This window comes from Protomyctophum bolini (genome assembly GCF_963924005.1).
Source record: "Protomyctophum bolini genome assembly, chromosome: 14".
In the NCBI taxonomy this organism is placed as follows: Eukaryota; Metazoa; Chordata; class Actinopteri; order Myctophiformes; family Myctophidae; genus Protomyctophum; species Protomyctophum bolini.
In genome coordinates this window covers 31,678,675-31,685,702 of record NC_137875.1, presented here as the reverse complement: position 1 = coordinate 31,685,702, position 7,028 = coordinate 31,678,675, and the positions used below count along the sequence as shown (strand labels likewise).

At 42.7% G+C, this 7,028-nt stretch overlaps 1 protein-coding gene across 2 annotated transcripts in view; it reads left to right on the top strand.

The window, feature by feature from the left end:
• Positions 1-369: 369 nt before the first annotated feature.
• ccser2a (coiled-coil serine-rich protein 2a) overlaps positions 370-7,028 on the top strand; it is an 81,284-nt gene continuing 74,625 nt past the window's right edge. The window contains exon 1 of one of the 2 annotated variants that reach the window (XM_080782478.1): positions 370-979. The gene's annotated coding sequence lies outside the window, so the exon portion shown is untranslated. The remainder of the gene's footprint in view (positions 980-7,028) is intronic. The other variant, XM_080782477.1, reaches the window with a different exon arrangement.

Below are 7,028 nucleotides of genomic sequence, written 5' to 3'. Positions count from 1 at the left end.
ATGAAGACGCGTGAAAAATGAATTTCCACCAGTTCTCACCACGGGTTTGTTTGACATTTCTACGTTATGCTTCTTTAATGTATAAGCCGTCGTACCCACCACGACTGGTGTCGCGCGCCGAAAATAGCAGATGTACAAGTTCACAGCGCGTCGCATCCGCGACGCGTTGTGAGTTTGTAGATCAGTTATTTCCGGCCCGCGATACCGTCGTACGAAGGAGTACAAACAGAAAGAGAGACCCAGGTGACCACTCCGCCCAGAAGGGCAGAAGGGGGGAGGGACTCGGGAGAGAGAGAGAGAGAGGATGATGATGTTGGAATGACACCAACAAATGAGGCTCTGTCATGTATTTCTGTTTAGTGGGGATTCTGTCATTTCGGGTTACGGTACAGTTTTAAACCGAATGACTCTTCTTTTTAGTGGATAATTTTCGGACAATTTTGCATGTCACGATCCGTCGTGTCGCCAGGCTTGTTGCTTCCGAACCACACGGTACACGGCCGTGTACATAGTGGTTAAAGTGTATCGGGTCGGTGGCGTGCTGTGTTGACACATTGTAATTGTAGTAGCTGTAGGCGGCTGCTGTTCTGGAAGCCGCGGTGGAATTGCAGCATGTCATTTAAATGTTTAGTTTAGTTTATTGGCTCCTAAAAAAAGTAATAGATAATATATTAATACGGACTTGGTTGCTTTGGATTGCGATCGTTACACAGCCAAAGCTTCTCCGCGCATCAAGCCAGCCAGCAAAACTTCTTCATTGACTGTTGATCTTTCATCTCCTCATATCTCGAACAATTCCTCAGCAATATCAACGTGTTTGGACTTTGGACTGAAAGACTGTATGCTACAGATGGGGAGAGGCATAAACTTCACTTCGGAGACAGGTTGTTAATTGCTTAGCCTACTGCCAAGAAATAGAGCCAGCATGGTGGATACTTGTAAATGGATATAAATATGCTATATCGGCATAATATTTCAGGTAAGCGCAACTAAACCTATTATAGTTTGTATTATATTAGGCCTCTTACATTTTGTGAAATCAATGATCCTTGTTGTGAGTGAATTGAAGTTAATAGGTGTTACAATTTGCATTAGGCCTAGGAGTATGAGGCTATAGGACTACTGATACTTTAAATATTTATGTAAAGTATCTTGTCATCTGGTTTGTTACTGCTTGTTAGTTATATATTATTATTACGGATTTTTCTACGTCAGCTGAGATGCCCTTGGGTCTGTGCATGATTCACATCTTACGTCAAGTCAGCCTGTCCACATCTGTGGCGCCTGAGGCCAGCTGTAACAATTAAACAGTCAGTGTTCCTGCTCTACAGCAAAATGTATACAGTAATGGAGTGTAAACATAGACTGACAGTCTGACAAGTGTCAATTTTACACTCCCAGAGTTAAATTATTACTCCACAATTTATGTGAACTGTCTGTGGACTCTTATAGAAGCAACTCCAGCCATTATTTACATCCTCACTCCTACTCACAAAAGTCACTGTACCGTGAATGTGGACAGCCAGTCTTTTATAATAACTAAGTCGTATGAAAAGAGCAACTAATTACATAATATATGAATATATTATTCCTGACGAATCACGAAAGGCCCCAGAATGTTTGTCAGTTGGAATATTCATCACTGAATGTGTCTAAAACAGACCTGAAAGGTGGGCTTAACTGATTCCTATAGTAGGCCCACAGTATGTCTTTATCATGACATATAGGCCTATTTAATACACGAGGGAGAGATACATGTAAGATAGTGCTGCTGCTTGATTTGATTTAAGATTGAACTGTGTGACATAATTAAACTGTCACACCAAAAGGAAATCTGTCCCACATGGCTCTTCTTTTCTCATCCACCAATGTACTGTAATAAAGTTATATCTGGCAGGAAGAACATCAAATCTTATCAGCCGTGAGCACTCCCACTTTTACACCACTCAATACAATCATAAACATTCATATTTTTACACCACGGCCAAAGCTGCTGTCAGTCAAGTCTTATGAGCCGATGTGTGTTGTCTGCGTGCCACTACAGGCGACGACCTATGCGCCCCAGACAGCGCAAAGCACCCTGGCATCAACGCCCCACTACACATTAGGATAGGGCATTCCTCATGCCATGTCTGCATGCCTCCATGCTTCTCGCACTGTAAGTGAGATGGACACTATCTGGGTGCTTGCGCAGTGCGTATGGGTGGGGATGGATACAAGCACATCCAGATCAGTCATCCGTCCGTGTGTGTTCCTTACGCACCTGTCGGCGTGGGCCCCAGACGCGCCATCTCGGCTGGGGGTGTGTTTACGATGTAACCCCCGAACAACAGCTGAGTCTCTGAATGAAAGACCCCCCAAATCGTAGTTTAGTGTGGGGTTTTCCGGTCTATGTGTGCGTGTATCTCGCTGTCTGTCTGCATGTGTGTGCTTTCACCATTTACTTTAGCAGCTCCTTGGAATCTTTGCTATGTGTGCAAATGCACATTAGTAGTCCTTCATACCACCCTGCACATTGGAGTGCATAGCAGTCATTCCAAGTTAATACATTCAAGTGCCCTAGCCCCTAGTTGAACACTCCATCCACACAGATAAGATGCAAAAACAACCACTTTTAGCAGAGACGAAGGGCTACTACCTGAAAGAGGGTGTCGAATTGACACCCTCTTTTAGGCAGTGACTGGCCCTCCTGTCAATTTCTAAGAGGAGTCTCTTGAGATTGTCTGAAATGTGTGCCATCTGTTACGTCACAAGGTTGCTGCATGTTTGTTGGGGTGCATCTTCATTTGTGTATTATGGTCATATAAACATATTGACCTCCAAACAAATCTACACATCAGTGTTAATTTATCCTCTTGTAACTCAGAGACCAATGTAAACAAATGGACCCTTTCGGGTCCATTTGGTTACGTTTGTACACTCAGAGTTAAATCAACACTTAGGGTCTTACTGTGTATTTCTCTATATTTCTCTCTTTGTGTGTCGAAGGGGGGATTTTATGTGTCCATGTGTTCCACTCTGCTAAGTACTGACCGTAGCTAAGAATCAATGAGGATGGTACTGTAGCAGCAGGGTAATAATTATAGGGCCCAGGCAAGAGATGACTTCATGCTGTATTGTGGTGTCGGCACTAGGCAGTGTGTGATTAAGTAGCCTACTGTACTGTATGTGTTGTGGCTATAATATGTGCAAAGCCTGAGCATGATGTGACTTTGACTTTGAATCTGATCCCCCCTCTCTCTCTCTCTCTCTCTCTCTCTCTCTCTCTCTCTCTCTCTCTCTCCCTCCCTCCCTCTGCCTGTATGTGGCCTATCATTAGTCCTATACTTAGCCACTGTTATCAGCCCGTCTTCTTGATCTGTGGTGAGGCTGTAGGATACACAGGGTTTTGGAATAGCTCTGTCTCTGTGTGTGAGCTGAGCTCACGTGCATGTTTATTTCTGGTCATTGTGGCACCTCGGATGTTACCTTGAGAAATATTACTGACTTTGATTTGACAAGTCACACATCGATAAGTTGCACTGCGTATTAAGGGACATATGTGGGAAGTTTCTGTTGGCATGGGGTCGCATGGCCACTGCTGCTAGGTCCACCGTTTTAACTGTTACTTATATTGGCCCTGGGCAATGTTGTTGCTTTAATATTTAAGAAATATAAGATTCAGATACTGTAGATAGATTTAACAAACACGTAATAATATATGGCATATGATGGCCATTATTAGATTAAAACATTGCTCCCACATCCTTTTTTATTTATTCTTTGATTGTATTACACCAAACCTTTGTGAGTGAACCACCTGTGTAATTAGCAACTGATATTTTCTGTCTTCACCTTGATGAGAAAAGACAATACAGCTCTGAGTCTGTTGATGTGAATGATGAAAGCCATGTTGACACAGCTGGTGTCTAATGGACAATGCAGTAGGGAAGCAGTCTGCATGTGTGCAGTTCTGAATCACCGGTGAATTCATTTAACTTTTAAGGCCCAAGGAAGAGGTGTTGAAAACATCCTCCATGACAGAATTTACATTACCGTGTGAAGTCCTGTATTCTGTGTTCTATATTATATCCTGCAAGTTGCAACCAAACCCAGAAAGGCATGTAACATATCGTTACATGCCTCATGATCTGGTACCTGTGTTTTGCCAGCACATCACCCAAGCAGTCATTGTGGCTCAAATCTTATGTGACAAAGCATTATGTGACACCCGCCCCACCTCGCTCTCATACCGTTTCATGTGCTTCCCTTGTGTCTTGCATTAGCCTTGGGCTGTTGAACTGAGCTGGTGGTTGTACTCTACAGGGACCCAAGCTTTGCCTTTCATAAAACCTCCATACAGGCAGGCTCATTCAATAATCCTCCTAGCCTCTGTGGGTCATGTGACAGCTGACAGGGATGTATAGGATCTTTATACCCCTAGGGTTAGAAATGAGAGTTAATCATTTTCTTCCCTGCTCAGGCTGTCACTTGAACTAATGAGTGCTGTGCACTGTGACTGTGGGATGACACCGTGGTTTACCTTCTGATTGTCTTCCATATAGTGCTGAGTCACCCTCTGATTCATGAGTCAGCTGCAGTACAGTAGATGTTTGAAATCTCTCCGACGTCTCCGTCTGGAGTCCGTCATACCTCACTTATGTGGCACCTACTAGAATTTTGTTTAATTTCACATGTGCATTATGACACAATCAAAAACATATTTGACCCACTGTTTTACACCTGCATGTAAACCTGTGATGTGACAATCAAGATTTTTGATTATGTATTTCTTGGGGAAATAGGGGAAAGAGTCTGAGATATTCTGACCACCTTTTTTTTTAAAGATACATTTTTGCACTTTTTTTGTCAGAGTGTAGAGAAACTGAGGACAGAGAGGGGTCACTGTATTAACTGGTCCCTGATCCCTTGGACGTTTGAAGTCACCTTGACCACACACATTGAAAGTGGATTCAAATAGGGCTATTTGCATGGCAGGCTCATTGGCAACGTGTGACATCAGAAAGTAAAGGACTTCATTGAATTGCTCTATTCAAAATGCTTTATATGGCATGTATCTCACATCCAGCCAACTCCACCCAGGTGATGTGTGACAGGAAGCTAGTGTGTGCTAGAAAGTTTGAAATACTGTAGAATAGAACTATCTCCATTGATACTATCTCCAACTATCTTGTGGCAGTTGGTAACCCAACAGCCACGGTTAGCATTATCTGTTGAGCTAGCAACTCCGACTAGATCTAACACAATGAGGTAAGGGCTAGGTAGGGTGTATGATAACAGTTAACCACCGGCCATGATCCAATTTTCTGTGAGGATTCATTGTTCTCTAATGCTCAGTGTGCCACTGTGACAGTTACTGTATAGAAATGTGCTGTGTAAGCAAAGAACGGAGAGGAGTGACAGAGAGAATAGAATGAGTGGGAACTGCCTGGAAGACGAGGACAAAATGGAGCAGGAAGAGAGGAAGTCAAGCCGTTCTCTGCCGATGAATCCTTAGGGAGCGTTGTCTATTTAAAGGTCACTATTTAAAGACACGCTGCACAGTCAGAACCTTAACACACTGTCAAATCCTGAGAGTTCAACTCTGAGAGTTAAATTAATACTCTGTTTTACTGTGCGTATCACATTAAGTGCATTGGTAATATCAAGCTGCGTCTCCTCCATGACTAGGAGGACTTATCATGGCAACTGGCAGCGAGGAGGAGGCGTCACAGTTAGTCAGGTTACACCGTAACGGCACACAGCATATGGCAGGTGCACATTTGACACAGGTGTGTCAAATGGGTTCACTCTACACTGCGTGTGTTTTACTGTGCACTTTCTACAGGCTAGCATGAGTGATATCATGTTATCTAAGGAAGGTTTGGGTGGAAGCCACATGTGGACCAAAAATCCCCACAAGCAAAATATACGTGACCTGATACGTGAATTATTTTAATGAGGGGTCAGGCGTAGGGTTTGGTTTAGTGTTATATGGACATAAAATAAGAAAATTACTTTTTTGATCCCAATGGGTATACAGTATATACAAACATGTGTCCAATGGGAGAGTATATGGAAAAGTTTTATATATGTCCTATCCTATAAGGTTTAACAGTTTGTGACCAGCTTTGCTGTTTATTTGTGCTTGTGTTTCCACAACAAACATGCTGCTTCAGGAGTTTATATGCATGCACCCCTGCAGGTTTAAGAGCAGCACTTATCGATCTAGCACTGTACTTGTGCATTGACTTCTGCTGAGTTCCAAGACTTAAAGTACAGTGTAATTCAACACGCAGTACAGATCAGCTGCAGTAGGCATCTTTTTCACAATTCATTGTATACAGTATTTCAGCATTAACTAATTAAGCCATAATACTTGGTTGTACAAGCCTGTAGATCTGCTCTTTTTGAAAAGCATTTACCGGTATGTAAAATGTGCTATTGTTTGAAGAATTGCCCAAATGTCAGGGTTATTGTGGTTAGATGATCACAGTTCAGTGAGAAGTATCATGTGTTTAGGCCTTAGTCCAACACTTCTAGAGAGAGGCCCATCTGCCCATCTTGATAACGGGTCATAAACGATATATTGTCAGTAGCACAGCTTCCTGAACCTCCTGATATATGGCCTGATATACTACTTTCAGAATGGTACTATTTCCTGTTTAGTTCAAGTTCCTGGTAATGTTGAGAGAATATTTTAGAGAGGTGATCATTGTTGGCCATTAGCCTGAGTGATAGTGATGGGTGGGGTGCCATCAGGGTCACGTTACACTTTTATGATCTGTTTATCAGTTAGTGGGGAGGCTGTCTGGCTGGCTGTCTGGCTAGATCATGAACTTGCCATAGGACATTTTCCTCATCTTGGAACCCAGCTGTCCCATGATGTCATTAATCCAAAAAGCAGTTTCCGTTTCCTGAAACAGGATATTTAAGTGTTATATAGTTAGATAATAGCCCTACCTCTACTAAATATATTGCAATGGTGAGTGGTGACATCATGTTTTTGGCTGTGCTGTAAAAGCTACAGTACTTTACACTTGGATTGC